General features: G+C 33.9%; 1 protein-coding gene and 1 non-coding gene across 5 annotated transcripts in view; one reads left to right on the top strand and one right to left on the bottom strand.

Moving 5' to 3' along the window:
• The window catches only part of LOC107224771 (mucin-4), a 68927-nt gene that overhangs the window by 25078 nt on the left and 26636 nt on the right, over positions 1-17213 (top strand). The gene's annotated exons all lie outside the window — the stretch shown is intronic.
• Trnaf-gaa lies at positions 16056-16128 on the bottom strand. Its single transcript has one exon. It is a non-coding gene; the product is annotated as a tRNA-Phe (tRNA).

Below are 17213 nucleotides of genomic sequence, written 5' to 3'. Positions count from 1 at the left end.
GGTCTTGTTTACTTCCGTACTTATTGTTGATTTTTTTTTCCTCGACTTTTTTTCTTTTTTTTTTTATTATGATTAGTGCATTTTTACAACACCAGTAACGCGCAGAGTCGGATTATGCACAATGGACGGTATAACTTTTACGGCTCGAGGGAAGCGTGTGGAAATTTCTCGGGCAGGTTCATCGTAATAAAAACACACTTGCGCTGCATGTTGCATTCGATATGTTAGCTAAATCAACCGTTCGTTCCACTCGCCGCTAACGACGAGCGAAAAAGTATGTTGAAAATTACGTAAAACAATATAAATTAACATAAAATGTATATTTTTTGCGAAGAATTCTTGCGAAGAATATTAGGAACAGATGAAATATTTTTTTTTCTTTTTTTTTTTTCGTGTCAGTTGATTAAGCTTTAGGTTAAATTTTGGGTTTAAAATTTCTAACGGGATTCGTAATTTTAGATATTCCGTGACGGGATTAGAAGGCTGTGAAAAAGTGGGTACGAGAGAAGGTAGTTTGTCATTCCGTCGAGATAGAAGTGATGTTGAGAAAGGAAGAAAAAAAAATAAATAAAACGTGATGGGTGGATTAAAGACCGCGATTAACGATCCGCGCTGCTGACATTAAACGTGGATAATTCGGTATCCAACAAATAGGTCAAAATTGATAAAAATTTGGTTATTGGAATGCGAGAGAGATGCGAGATCGGTCAGTGCGAGGTGAAACTTTTTCACTTTAAATTCGTGCCTGCGTTTTTGACACAGCTGTACATTTATACGGAAACGGAAGTTATACGAGGAAATAAAAGGCTGGACGGAGATAAAATGAAAATGGATGTAAAGAAAAACAAAAAAAAAAATGAATGAAATGCGATCTTTCGAGTGAATTCTAAACTCGTAACGTTATTTATGCAAAAAAGCTGATCCGTTGTGAATTAATATCAAAAAATTGAAATTATATCGCTTGATAAATCACGCTCGATGTTATTCAATAATTTATATAATTGTCTATCTATATTTATCTATAACTTTCGATACTACTTTCCTTTTCTCTTGATCTGTAATTTAAATTCGACGAAAATTCTTCAATATCTTCGTGACAAAATTGTAACCTAACGAAATTTACTCTCCTGCCGAACGACGCAACTGCTTTCTCCAAATTATAGGCAATAAAATCCAAGGTTATACATACATTGAAGAAGAGGCCGTGATATAGCGCAGATAATAAAAACCAGATGATATTCACTCGATACGAATTCCGTATTTTGATCATGTATCGTCTCTTCGCAAAAAAATAACATACTTGTTCAAAGCCTTCGAAATCAAGTCGCTAATGATTATTATTTTAAGTTAAACAAACTTCAGTCTTACATTAAAATTTTCGAACAAAAGTTATTTAAATGCGAAACCGAAGTGTGATTAATTGTTATTTACAGTAAATGTTTGGAGAAAATGTGTGATTTTTTTTTTTTTCAATCCGAAATATCGTTCCGGTCTCTACAAAATCAAACTTTATCTAACAAGACCATTTTTTCTTTTACCAATTACGTGAAACAACATGAAAAATTTGACATCCAGAACAGAGACTCGTAATTATTGTTTATCGGTGTTATTTATCAACGTAAAAAAGACAAAGTTAAAATTTGTTTAATTAAATACAAACCGAAAGTAAGTAAAAAAAAAATTTCCTTTTGCTGACTCGTGTTATCGATTGATAACGAATTGCTTTTGAAAAAAAAAAAAAAAAAAAAAAATAACGTCGATCAACGAAATTTCTGCCACTGATTGGATAATTGGAGAGTCGGTAGGATGTTCGAAACATAGAAAGAACTGCAAGTTAGCGGCTCACGCACACTTGATTCATGGCAAAGAATTTGCATAATGTGGGAATCGGTTTCTTGCGCTATAAGAAGACGCATTGTTTCCCCGGATACCGCAATCCGTTTCGTTTCTCTCTCTCTCTCTCTCTCTCTTTCTCTCTCTCTCTCTTTCTCTCCACTTTGCTGCGTGCGCGTGTTTCGACGTGATTGTGAGCGCGTAAATTAGTATGTGGGAAGATTTCAGCCGCCGCGGAAGTACATCCGAACTCGTAATCCTTTAATAATAATCATACAGACTTGAATAACGGAGAGTTTCTTGTTTTAAAACGTACGTACTGCAAGGTTTTTCTTATTATACGTATGCCAGCGTTTGCGCGTTGAGAAACGCGGTGATGAAAAAATAACGAATACCTACCTCTCCAAAGTAAAAGAGAGAGAAGAAAAGAAAAAATAAATAAATAAAAATGAAGTCAAAGCAACATTCGATATATATTCGTGTTATTCCTGATTTTAATATCGAACTCCCTATTTTTTCATTGGAAAATGTACTTTTTTTTCTCTCTCCTTTAATTCCTTTTCATCTTTCTCCTATAAGTCGTTGAACATTTAAAAAGTTTAATCAAGTTGTTTAATTCGGATTATTATACTTGCTATAAAAGAAAAGTGAAAATAAAATCGAAATAAAGACTGCAGATGTATTTTATTCCTGATCTTAATCCCCCCCCTCCTCCTTATTCTTTCACCAAAAAATTGACATTTTTTTTTCTCCTCCACTTTCACCAATATTATTGTTTCATCTTTCTCCTGTAAGACGTCAAAAATTTAAGTGACTCAATCAAGCTGTCTTATTCGGATTATCGTAATTACTGTAAATATATATCCGGCATGCGAATCACGGGACGATGGATTAAATATATTTGCGTCCGTCTGGCGAGTCGAGTGATTGATCCGTTAATCATAGGCGGTGATTCTGATTATACGTATGTACGTACAACCGGCTTATATGCCTACAAAATACACGTCTGAAAATTGCAGTAGGTATATAATCGCTTTAATGCAAAACGCCACTTATCTACCAAGTGGATGAAAATAAAAAAATCGCCCACATATACCGTCGGAATTAATGAATAATATACTACGCCACGTGCAAAACCTGTAATTTGATTCTGCAATTCTCGGTCTTACGATTCTTAATCGTTGACTACAAATGCAGACCAGTTTCGAAAATATTTCGTCAATTTTTTTTTTTTATTTTTTCCCTTTTTTCCATTCAAGTCAAACTATGATCTACAGATTACAGCCAGTATTATTTACTGTCTGAAAATTTCCAAAAGATTTTCATAATTTCTGTTTTTCACTTGGAATATTTATAGACCGGTTCCATTGTGGAGCGATTTTTGTTTATTTTTTTGGCACGTTCAGATTTTCTTTCAACGATATCGTAATGAAACCGGTTTAGACATTTTTTGAACTGAAAAATACAAGTTTTGAGCAATTTTTTTTTTGGCTATTTTCAAACCGTTTAAACAATGTTTTAAAAAAATATTGCTGTTGAAATGTATGGAATAGAAAATACAGTTTTTGTAAAACTTTTTGAGAATCTTAAATAAGTTCGTTTTCACAATCGCTCTCAATATTTATAGATAATTAACCAGCTGGATAAATAATCGGAAAAAATTCAAGGTAGCGTTTCGGAGTTGAAACAATTGCAGAAAAAAAAGCTTTGAACAAAATCAGAAATGGTGAGGATCGGCCGTTTGTTGGGTTCGTATGGAATCTCCCATATATATATATATATATATTTAAGGATTTTAAATATCTTTTGGATGAGTAGATTTATCATAAAATGATATCAGTAATATAACACTAATGCATTAATGAGTTATAAAATTCCAAAGTTGAGAAAAAAAAATAAAAATTTCGCATGTTATTTAAATGGGAAATAAAAAGTCGCGATTCTGCACCTCTAAATATTATTAGAGCCGAAACTTGGACAGCATCATTTTTTCGTCTTTTGGAATAATATTTTCGACTTGAATTTTGAAAACAAACAAATAGTCGATTTTTTTTATAAAGTCTAATGTATATATCGAATAAAATAACACTCACAGCCTTCTTCAATTTTCCTCCTCAACTCTCGAAAATGATCGATAAAATAAAATCCAGATAATTACACGCTTATTCGATAAATTAATCACGTCTAATACGCGTCTAGAATATTCATTCGGTGTGCGAGTTCAGTAAGTATAGTGCGAGTTATAAATTAAGCCAGGGATTGTCGTGACGTGTTTCTAACAACTCGTAGAGTCTCTACTGCTAGTTGCACAGTATTTTTTTACAATCGGTTGTTTATACACACTCACACACACACAGAGCTATGATAGAATCAGGTAATTCACGTACACCTACACTCGGCTATCACGGACAGAGAGAGAGAGAGAGAGAGAGAGAGAGAGAGCGAAGAACGCGGGAACTCGAATGCGAAAGTTGACCCTTGAAGATGCGCTGACATTTAGCGTTAGTCGAGCCGCTGCGGGGCACGTCGCTTACTACGTCACGATTCCGTCACACGGATATTGGAATTTGATGCTTTTTACGAAGAGACAGGAAAATATTGAAAAAAGGAACGAGTCAAAAAACACAAATTTTTAGTCGAGACGCGATTTTCTTTCTCTATTTTTCTTTTTTTTTTTTTTTTTCTTTTCGTCGTCGTTTCACGTCAGTTTACGCAAATTCGGACGAACGTTTTGTTCGTTTTTTTTTTCTCTTCTCTTCTTTTTTCATTTCCAGGTCATTGCGAGAAAAAAAAAAAAAAAAAAAATTCACCGACAAAATTCACTCGCCGTTGTGAATAAAATTTCACAGCAGGTGGATTTTGATATTTTGTTTTCTTGTGACTGATTAAATTGACATCGATTAATAACGCGTAGAAAACAAAAAAAGAAAAAAGAAGATAAAGATGAGGAAAAAAAAAAGTTTCGAAAGATTAGAAACAATTGGGTTGTAATTTTTTATGGTCAAATGACCCAAGGATACGTGCCTTTTTCTTTTTTTCTTATCTTTTTGCTTTTTTTCACCGTTTCTTTTTTTTCCTTGCATTCTTTTTTCAACCAGATCTGGGTTTGCGGGCTAATTTTTCCTCGGGTCGTTGACATCCCAAGGTGGTAAATTAATCAGAGATTTTGAGGCCAGGAATGCGATGCGTCTTCAAAGGATTCATCACACGGTATTTACACTTGAAGTAGCCACAGTTTGACGTATATTACAGACATTATAAAGTGTGCCCATTCAAACTCGGGTGAAAGGCGAAACTGTTCAAAAGGTTTGATAAACTGTACTTCATAAATCCTCCGGCGGCCAAGAAAAAGAATGAAAAATATGGAAAGACCGGAGAAGAGACGGAAAAACTCTACTCTGCCAGTTCTTGTATATTTTTACTCCCAGGACAATTTCCGCGTTAAATTAACTCCGTTTATCTTCTTCTTTTTTTCTTTTTTTTTTTTTTCTTTTTTTTCTTCTCTCATACCTCTTATTACTCTTTTTGTTACGACTGTCGTTATTCTTATATTACTCTTACGTTTCATTTTTTCTCCTCTTCTTCTTCTTCTTCTTCTTTTTCTTCTTCCTAATTTTAGCATTTAAGAATTAGACGATCATCGTGTCCCGGATTTAACATCACGTCTATACATATATATATATATATATATATATATATATATATACATATATACATATACCTTAAAATTTAGGACTAGGTCAGGCCGCGAATTTATCCACCTTCAATTAATCACCGCTCTACAGTTTCTAAACTTTTATTACACTAGTACTTTTTTATCCTACATTCAACGATTTTTTCTTCCTGGATCTCAAACCCTGGAAAGAAAATAAGAGAGAGAGAAAAAAAAAGAAGAAATCACGCTTAGCATAGTTCAATTACGGTTCACAAGTCCGCATGAATTTATTATTTTTTTTTTTTTTGTCAATTATTTACTCGCTATAATCGGCAAAATTTTTGCCATTTTTTTAATTATTTTTTTTTTTTTATCACGCCACAAAACGCGAATGGTTTCCAAAACGTTCGAAACAATTGAAAGTTTTTGATATTCCGCGTATTATTTTTTCTCGATACATTCGGTTTTTAATTATTCCGATTTAATTCGCTAAACGGTTTTCACCGAAAATTGTCCTCATTGTTTATGTGTAATAGTTGACCTTTGGAGGAAGAAAGAAAAAGAAAAAAAAAAGAAAGAAAGATTTACGAGAAAAAAAAAAAAAACAAGTACGATTTCTAATTCGATTTAGCGATCGAGGAGCTCGGGTAAACAGTAATAATAAATTGTTAAAGAAAACAAATAGAAACAAGAGCTTATTCATCGTCCATTGTGTTTCGTACAAAGCAAGGAGATCCTTGCTAGCCGGTAGCTCTGTTTAAATTAATCTCTCTGTCCCCCTCCTCCCTCCCCCCCCTCTCTCTCTCTTTCTCTCTCTCTCTCTCTCTGTCTCTTTTTCTCCCTACGGGATACCGACAGCGGACTGATTGTGAATAGAACTCGACGCGTCCATTGTACCTCCGCGATAGAAAATTAATGAAATCATTGGTGCGTTTGTATTTGCGGAGCAAATAGAGCGTCACCACACACATGATATGGATGAAATATAAACTCGAGTTTAGAAGCCAGGGGTACGGTTTGTAAAAAAATTCCGAAAGTCAAATTACCGTCGATTGAAAGCGTAGAGAAACGAGAAAAATACGTAAGAGGGGTTGTCTTGTTGAAAAGATTTAAATTGCTAAGGCAAATATGTACAAATAAATTAATACCCGCAGTTTTTTTTTTTTTTTTTTTTTTTAGAGTCACGAAGATTACGAAGGACAAAATATTGAATCGCGAAAATAACGAAGAGTCAAAAAGTTCGCTTTTCGAATGTCGGACTCGTGCCTTTTTTCAAAACTTACACGGTTCCGAATTTATCAACATAACGACTGACCAAAGACTCGAAGAGTCAAAATTCCGAAACTCGCTGAGACTGAATTCAGTGACGAGGATTTGTCCGGCATGCGTATTGTATTTAGGTTTGCAGGCAGTTTCAAGCCGTGCATACAAGAGGGTTTAATCACGAATCAATTATGTAACAACAAAGAGAATGAAATCAATGTGCTGGAATTTTAATTGATCAATTTCAGTCAACCGCTGACGATTTATCGTTAATCGAATCTCAACAATGTTGAAATTTTAATCTATTCCGAAAATCCGTGATTCATTGGAAAGCATTTCTCTCTCTCTCTGACCAAGAATTCCTCTTATCAATTGAGCCGAGTACTATAGATGGCAAAAAAAAATATCAGCAAGTCATTTGAATCTATCATCTTTTATCGCCTTTAACGCGTAAGTTGAAATTTTTGCAGGAGGAAAGGTCAAGTTTAATTTTTATTTATTTTTTTTTCTCTCCGTCTTTTTCTTTTTCTTTTTTCGATTGTTCAGGCACGTCGAAAAAATTTGCCAAGGAAGAAGCTCGTTGGTAAAAAGTTAAAAGGAGTCCTGTGGATAAGATATCGTAGCGGAGGCGTAAATAAGGGGGAAAAATAAAACGTTCGAGGAGGAAAAAGGTGTGAAAAATAAAAGTAGGCGGAAGAAGATAAAGAAGGAAAAGGAAGCACGTGTCTCAAAGAAAGCTAGTGAATCTCGCGTTTTTATCTCGAGAAATCTTGCAGATTGCCTCCAGATGGGGAGGGGAGGGGATAAATTGAAACCCGGTTTCTACCGCGATTCTGAATTCCTGCACCTGAATTCCTTCCGCTTCTATTCTACGTCTGTATGGGAAACACCGTAATTGCATTTAGTGCAGCGGGGTTTGTACCTAGGTAGGTGTATAAATGTGAAAAATGAGGAAAGTTATCGTGTCCGTCTCTCCTCTCTGTGCAATGCGCACTTTTATTTTTCAACGTAAGTGGACTGCGTTAAAAGTTTTTTTTTTTTTTTTTTTTAAAGAACCACAACAACAACATAAAACGATAATAATATATACAATTACCTGCAATCTTTACACAGAGAGAAAGAGAGAGAGAGAAAGAGAAAAGATACCGAAGAAGGTAATTGATATAAAACGAATTCAAATTATTGCAACAAAATTATAATATCAGAATTTTATACTTTCCGCGGAAAGTATCAACGTGTAATAAAATGAAAGAAAAAAATTTTTTAAACAAAACTCTCAACGAATAATAAATTTAGCTTTAAAATTCCAACCAACCGACACAAATTGTTAGGATTGAAGAGCGCGATAAGGAATTTTATTACAGGTCAGAGACTGCATTAGTCGAATTTATAATGTAGCGTCAAGTTTTTTTGGCCCGAGGTAAAATAAAAAATAAAAAATGGATCGTAGTAATTAAACACGATGACCGCGTGTTCCACATTTTATTACGTTTTGGTTTAATTTTCTTTTTCGTCCGTGTTTCGAGCTTAGACGTTTGTTCGGTCGATCATCGCCGGGGAAAAGAGTTAATTGAAATTCCTGGACCGGATGTAACGCCGTGTTTGCTATACATGATCGTTGCAAGTTATGCATGGGAGGGATTAGAATTTTTTTACGCCTGGCTTAGGATCGGGATGCGTGGAATATAAAAACGGTGTTTTCACAGTATCTTTATACAACTGTTCGTAATTGTAAATCAAAAATTAAAATCTCATTGCGGAATTCACGTCACTTATCTCATTAACGGACGATTTTTTATACAGTCGGTGATTAATTAGAGGTGTATAATTATATGTAAATTATCTTTGCATATAAATAGAGAGATATATATATATATTTATGTATAAACGTATAAGCAAACAAATATACTCGAATAAATCGAAGAAACTGCTTAAATTATATCATTTCCAGAAACAAAAAAAAAAAAAACTCAAACTGCAAACTATAAAGAAAGAATTGATAAAAATTTCATGAACGCGTTTCTTTCATTTTAATTTTCATTCTTCTTCTTCTTCTTCTACTTTTTTTTTATTATTTTTTTATTATTTTTTTTTTGTTTATTTTTAACCATCTTGAGGTACAATGAAGGGCAAATTTACCCTCGTAACTTTGTACACCGCTGTAACGGGGAAGATTCTTCGCTTTTTCAATAATCGAATTATCGCTTCACGCGCGGCAGAAGCAAATTGACTTTAGAAATTTAATTCCTTCTTTCATGCGGGCGAAACTGCGTTCGAAAGTATACAACATCTTTTTCTACCCTACTGATATATCGATGGAACGAAAAAAGAAGATAATAAAAAGGAAGAAATAAAATCACCGAGGGTGTCTATAGACGTGACGAATTTTTTTAAATTATCAAAAGCAAAGAGACAGCGAATGCCCTTTTTAAATATACATTTTTCATTATCGAATAGAAATTGAATCTCCGATGTCAGCTGAACGGAAACAATAAAGGATAACATTTTTCACAAATATTCTCTTCGATATCTGACAATCGATCGATTTCACAAGGCAATAATTTCGTCACGATTGATTATTAAATTACCATAATAACCACGAATGGTCGATGAATCGATTAAATCTCATTACTCGATGCTTGTAATTTTGTTTCATTGTAAAAAATTAATTTCTGAATCGTGTTGATAATTTTAGAATATACATGAAACAATAAACAAAACGACGAGTACAATGCAACATGGGATAAAAAATAATGTTCTAAAGAGCTTCCAAAATAAAAAAAAAAAATAACAAAATAAACAAATAAATAAAATCGTCAAAATATCCTTGAGAGAAATTTTGTGCGGAATATAATAGACGATAAATATAATGATAATGTTAGTTTATAGACGATGTTTAGCGTCAATTCCCTACATCACGTATATATATATATGTGTATGTAATACAATAGTCATCGACTTTTCGATGTCCGAGAAAGTCAATCACAATCACACGTCTTCGTGACTTTCACTTAACGATGTAGGTTCGATCATCTTCACTTTCCTTCTCCGCGTTTCGCACGCTATTGAATCATCGCCTGCCGTTTAATACGAAAAATTTCCACAACCGTACGCGTGTGGAAAGTTTTTTTTCACACTGCGACAAAATTTTTCACCGTATTTTTTGAATTCTCTATGGGCAAAAAATTCTATCGTCGCATATTCAATCAATTTAGCGCAGATTGAAATTCGCTGCGCGGAGAGAGCTTCTTTTAGCATTGCGAGTTATTTCGGCAAAACAGGGAGGGGAGGGGAGGATAACAGTGGTAAAAAACCAAATCTACCTGTATTTTATATATATATATATTTACTTACGCGATTTCGCTGCATGCGGGTCATGTGGAAATAAATACAAACATACATGTGTACGTGTGATTAATTGACGAAACGACAATCACAGTCATTTCTCTGCACTGCGCTCTCGAATGATCGATAAAAATAAAGAAAAACGACTTGCTGTATGGCCGAATTTTTGCCTGAACGTATATAACAAGGTTTAATGCGAAATGTGTATTTTTTCGTAGCCCGAGGATTTAGGTAGTATTATTATCATTATTGTTGTTATTATTCCTTATTTAGCGAGTTTCTCTTCGATATCAGCTGCTGGCAGTAATCGAATTTACTCACTTTTTTTTTTTTTTTTTTAACTCTGCACAATATCTGCCAATCACAAAATATTATTGTCGTTTTATTCAATACGATGAAATCATCAGGGATCGATGTGAAATTGAAAATCAATCCGTGAGATGAAGAAACAAAACATTTACTCAATGTTCAAGAATCTATGAAGCAATTGATGTTATTTTGCATGTAAGTCTGCAAAATTAGTACTTTGGTAGAAATAAAAAAAAAAAAAAGATATGCATCGTGATAATGTAGTTTCAAATTCTTGATTTCAGAAATAATACGTGAAAAGATGCTTATTACCTTGTAAATTTTTATCTCAACCGTGTTCTAACCTGATACAAATAATTTCACGCAGCAGACACGACATTTTTTTAAAAGAACATTTGCGTGTCTGATAAATAAAACCAAAAACAGCTTCCTAACTTGCATAGTTTTCAAGATATTTCGGTTAATAGACTGTTTGAAAAATTCAAGTCGGATGATTCATCTTTCAGAATTTTACTAACGAGTTCCGGTTTCACGAGGATTCGTTTGCGGTTAAAAACTATCAAGGTTCCGGAGGGGACGTGAAAAGAAAAAAAGTTGTATTAAAAAAAAAAAAAAAAAAAACACTGGCCTCGTGTATGTATGTATATATATATATGCATGTAAATTATGCACCATGGCAACGAAGTCTCGGGGCTAATCGCTCAATTACGGAGACAATCCGCCTGGATCAATGTTACCATCTTATTGCTCGTCGTTATCCTCTTGATCCTTTTTCCCCCGGAATTTTTCCCCTCATTCTTTGGCAATCACCGATCAAATCCCTAGTTTGATTATTGTAATTTCCTTAAATCGTACGAATCACGTAGAAATATTGTTTCCTTTTCAAGTTTCGCTTCGCTTTCCTCTCTCTTTCTCTCTCTCTCTCTCTCTCTAGTACCAGGCGTTGATAGAAGGTTACGAAAGTTTGGTACGTAACAAGATTTTGCCTCCCTCTTCCATCTTCTTCTTTCGACACTTCCTTGGTAAATTCGCTTAGATACTAACTTCCCCCCCCCCCCCCCCTGACGCAGTCTCCATTTTTAAAACAGTTGAAAATTGACGTTGAATAACGGATCGGAGACGCAGAGAAACGAAGACAAAGAAAGTAAATTATTTCACGTGTCATCTTATTTTTTCCATATTTTTTAATTTGACAATTCACTTTTTGTCTTTATATGTATACATATATACGTTTTATGTGAGAAGAGAAGATAAAAAAAAAAAAAAAAAAAAAAAAAAAACGTCGGCGAGGTTAAACCGACCTGCAATTAAAAACCGCGGGTGCCAAAAAATCGCCAATTATATCGTAATTGTGGCAATATAAAAGGGGTGACGTCCGTTTTTCGTCGGTGAAAATAAACCGGAGCAAAAACAGTTCGAAAAAAAAAAAAAACGAATAGAAACAATCGGCAATGTAATTTCTACGCGCTGCGGGTCGTGTAATTATTTATAATAAATATAATTAAACGACGCCGCGGAGTACTGTAACATAATTAATAGCACCGCGTAACGAATTATGCGGTAATTATCAAAATTAACAGTTGTATTAATATTTATCTACAAATCGTACGTTCGCGGTTAAATTTGCAATGCGAAAAACAGAACGTAACCGACGATAAAAGAATTCGTTAAGAAGAAAAAAAAAAAAAATGGGTTCAAGTGGCAAAAATTAAGGGAAACAGAAAAAAAAAACCAAAGAATATTGTATAGTTGAAAAAAAAAAAAAAATAAAAATAAACACACGATTGTGACAATTTATTGCTCATCTCGCTGACGTGATTAAGAGAATTGGACCTTTTTTGACGTCAATTTTTTTTTTTTTTTTTTTTCACTTCGAGTCGAGTGTTTGTAATTTATGCAGGTTTGTTCGCAGATAATTATTAAAAGCGCGCATCACGTGCAGCTGTCCTGTGACACGTGATACATGCGGTAATGAGCCGTATTCATGCTAACAATTTTCAACAATTATCCTTCTAACCATTAAAGATAGTTCAACGCTTATACGTAGCACTTTCTCCTAATTATATCTTTGTTACGGGTAAACAGAGCCTCTCTCTCTTTTCTCTCTTACACCGCATACGGTGTATTTTCATATTATACTTAATATATAATCGTTGCTGCCCGTCGTGGATAATTTCATTTGAGTTTAAATTCACTCCTTCCTAATTCTCAGATTTTTACAACTATTCTTCGTAACCAGTTGACATAGGTATACGAAAAAGAGTTTCACATAAACGTTTTTTCTAAAATTATCAAATATCGGTACGGAAATTAAGTTTTGAAAAAATTATTATTGTTAAAAATCTGAACTAAATACAAAGTTTTTCTTTTTTACTCAACTCGTCTTCTTTTTTTGTTTCCTAGCGTGATAAATATTCCCGCGTACAGGCGACAAAATTATTCAAATTGCACAGGTCTAAAATATGATTTGTAGAAAATTACGCCGAGCTTTATTTGTTATTTCGTTTTTTAAAGGGACAACCGTGCAATGCGTGTTTGCCAAATTCACAACAATCGAATGATTGACGCTTGCGTAACGTGGATTATTAAATTATTGCGAGGAGTATACAGACATAATATTGATATATGTATATTTCATGCTCGGTGAATCCAATTATTCAAGTTTGTAAATTGGGTTCGGTTCGGCGCCCGCTTCTGCGGAAACCCTCGAGTAAGTATTTTGCTCACCACGACATTACTGCACTTCTCCATTCGCGTCTATCACCTGCATAAAATATATATATATAAATATATATATTATTTAATAAATATTATATATAATTAAGAGTGGGTAATAAGATTATCGATCTTGACGAAGTGAAGCGACTCACACACGTACATGTATATATCACTTCGTCAAGATCGATAATCTTATTACCCACTCTTAATTATTTACGCGCCGGAAGTTGTAGCCTGCGGATCAAACGATTCGGGAAAATTTAATTTCCACTTTGCGAGAGGACGCAATTATTTATTTGCGAAGGAATTAATTGTATTCAACGATGGCGTGAAAATTTCAATCTTTTAACGCGATCATTGTAGCGAAAATTAATAATCGGTATGTACAAAAAACCACAGTTTTAAAATTTAAATTCTTTAAAAAAGCATCGTTTGAATTTCTAAATTAATGACGAGATTTAATTTGAAATTTTAATAAACCACGGTTTAAAATTGCTTTATAAACTGTGCAATTTTGGTTAGATGGTTGAAAACAGCGTTTCGTAAAATCGTAATTAGTCGATCAAAATATGTACAAATTACAAATGTGATTTGTAATTTAGACCGCAATGAAATTGTACAAATTACGTTTACACCGTAATTGGTATTTTATTCGGTGCTAATTATAATAAAATAATGTTATTCGTATTTTATTTTGTCCGACTTGCGCAATACAAATTTTATTAAATATTTATTTTACCGCGGTTGGCAAAATATAAAATTGTATAATATTAACTTAATTTTGTTTCAATTCAAAATAACGAAATGCAAATTTAATTTTTATTTCATTTCCTGTCTATTGACATATACAAAAACAATTTGTATTTTGCTGTATTTTTAATTATCCATTTGGCTACTTCGCAATTACGAAACATCGAGTGTTATAATTTGCATTTCATATCTCACTCCGACTAAGAGACGAAAACTTCAACTAGTATTTTTGTTTTTATCTCTGATTAAGAAATGGTGACGCTTAATTTGTAGCTTACTTGAAAATGTAGATGATTACAAATCGTGATAAGGCGGTGGACAATACTCGTTTTCAGAAACATGTAAACGAATGAAAACACATTTGTTCGAATTCTGATAAAATTTGATGGTAAAAAAGGGAATCAAAGATAACTTTTTTCAAATAGAAACAAAACAATTATAATCAGCAATAGTCAATATGAGAATAATTTCGTTCAATTCGACTAATTTTTCCTTATTAATTCACGCATACCCAAGACACGCCGGGAATGACTTATATATCCGCGCAATTAGAGTAAGAAAATGATATATCTCGACTTGATCCATCCGTCGTCTGGGTATAAACTCGTAATTAGTTTTGAGGCCGAGAGCAGCTGGAGCCTACCGAACTTGTAACGTTGTAGCCTAGTTTCCCATTGTTAATCCCGCAACTAAACCGCCGCATTACCGCGAACTTCCAAAGTGCTCGCGGTTTCCGCAATTTCATTTCCGCCTCTCGGATTCTGCATCTTCGGTCTCTCCCGCCGCCTTAAATCCCGTCTACTCGCTTACCATTTTTCGCATTCTCGTTTGTTTTTTAATTACTTCTTTGCAAGATTTCGGTCACTCGCGAAATCTGCTGTACAACCCTACGTGAATCTTTTGAAATTCTTGAAATTTTTGTAATCCCATGAAATCATTTCAAATTATCCGAAATTTTATTGAAACGATTGAAATCTTTTAAAATTCTTTAGTGTCTTTTGAAATCCCTTGAAATTACTTTAAAATCACTTGAAATCTTTTGTAATCCTTTTGAAATCTTTGAAATCTTGGCAATCTCTGAAAACCTATGAACTCGTTTAAAATCTGGTGAAATATTTGAAAATAATTTGATGCATTTTTAAATCCTTTGAAATTTTTTGAAATCCATTGTACTCGCTTGAAATTCTGTCAAAATCACTGAAATCTTTGCTGATCTATGAAATCGTACAAAATTACTTTACCTCTTAAGAATCCTTTTGAAATTATTTGAAATCCCTAATCCCTTGAAATCCTTGAAATAATTTCACGTATTTTGAAATCCTTTGAAATCGCTGAAATTTCTGATATCTTTGAAATTTTTGGAAATCCACGAAATCGTTTGAAATTACTTTACGTCTTATGAAACTCTTTGAAATCACTTGAAATCCTTCGTAGTCCCTGGAAATTTATCAGAGTCTCGTTAAATCTTGTAAAATCTTTACGAAATCTTGAATCCTTGTAATCGCGTGTACACTAAAATTCTTTAGCAATCAGCCTTTCGTTAGTCTATATTACATCACATGCAGTAATATTCAATCAGGCAAATCATCCATGTCCGTCAAATATATATATATATATATACACATATGTATATATGACTGCACCTAAATCGACATTGCGATTACGCGCCGTAGCTTTGAATCCACGATCAGCGGGATTATTAATTGCGGACTTCGTAACCTCGTCAACCTCATCTAATAATCGCGATCATGATCTGTCTGTAAAAGACACTCGAATTGATTTCCCAAGCGTAATCAGAACCGGAGAAAGAAAGATATCTCCAGGCTGATGTACATGCACTCCGCGATGCGCTTGATTAAAGGAAATCTGATTCGTCCTAAGAATTTTCCGCCGATGCATTCGCGAATCTCGCTTACGATAGAGAAATATTTCAAACAACCGTATATCTCCCAATTCTAATGGTAATTTTGCCCGCTCGTCTTGAAAGGAATTTTAATTTTTTTTGTCGTATTTTTAAAAAAAACAAACATTGGCAGTTGTACCTTGTAAAATTATTTACAATTCAATGTTATTATACGTAAGTGCGATGATAATTGTTTTTCAAATCGTAATAGTTTATTATATGCTCCGGTGAAAATAACGTGTGTTGAGCAAATTGCAAAATAGAAAAAAAAAATGCGACTGCCGAAACCCGGGATTGAACCGGGGACATTTAGATCTTCAGTCTAACGCTCTCCCAACTGAGCTATTTCGGCTGACGGTAACGTTTTCGATTTGATACGATTTAATTCGACCCAATTTACACTAATCAGTTGATGTTTATCGGAATAAAATTTTAACCGTATTTAATCAACTCTTGAGCCAAATTTAATCTAGGAGTTGGCCAATTTTTTAAAGAATACATAAGAAGTGCAAAACGATTCAATTGAATTCGCCTTTCTTACATTAACTTTAGATTGAATAATTTTTAACAATACATAATATTTGTCAATAAATTAGTGTAAATTTTGGTGGCACAATGCTAATATTATCGTAGTTAATCATTTGTTTATTTATTTATCCACACCCTAATTGTAAGCGAACTTTGTTTTCCCATCTCATGTCGTACTTGTACAGTGCGAATAATCATAATCGACTGCTTTCACTGTTTATAATCATACGAATTCGTTTATAATACGTGGTTTCAAAATATCCCACGCTCTTACCGACGTGCGTGTGATCAACGAATACGTACAATTATTATTTTTCCACTTCATTTCGCCTCGACGCACTTGTTCCGTTATCTCACAATCAGATGTATCGATATAATTTTTCTCTTATAATTATACGCGCTTAGGTTTAATTTCTCGATCCAGGCTCGATTCTACGCCGCTTTCACAACGTTGCAGACGCAATCGTTTTCCTCGCACGTATCATTATCTTTATTTCTGATATTCTATACGACTCAACGGGTTTTTGCGGTATCCGGTCGGGCATTCGGCGTTTGATACCGATCTATATCGATCGGCCCTTGAGGTCCGCACTTCGTACCGTAAGAAGCGCCGATTCAACGTTACGAAGATTTTAAACAAAGGCTTAAACAATATTCGAAACGATGTCGAAAGGGATAAATGTCGTTTTCGCTGTTAATTATCGTTTGTATAATAACAACGGCACGCCGCAGGGATTGAATATATGTAATAATATTATACCTCGTATACGTGTCGTTCAAATTCACTGATCGTTTTCATTAATCATTTAGCGGGGATCGGCCGATGACGAGACGACACATTTACCCCGCATTCGACGTTTATATTCTAATAATTGTTGTTGTGGAATAATGTGAAAGTCCCGCGGTTGC

Source organism: Neodiprion lecontei, chromosome 7, assembly GCF_021901455.1.
Source record: "Neodiprion lecontei isolate iyNeoLeco1 chromosome 7, iyNeoLeco1.1, whole genome shotgun sequence".
NCBI lineage: Eukaryota > Metazoa > Arthropoda > Insecta > Hymenoptera > Diprionidae > Neodiprion > Neodiprion lecontei.
The sequence above is the reverse complement of the archived record's forward strand: the minus strand, read 5'-3'. Positions and strand labels throughout refer to the sequence as shown.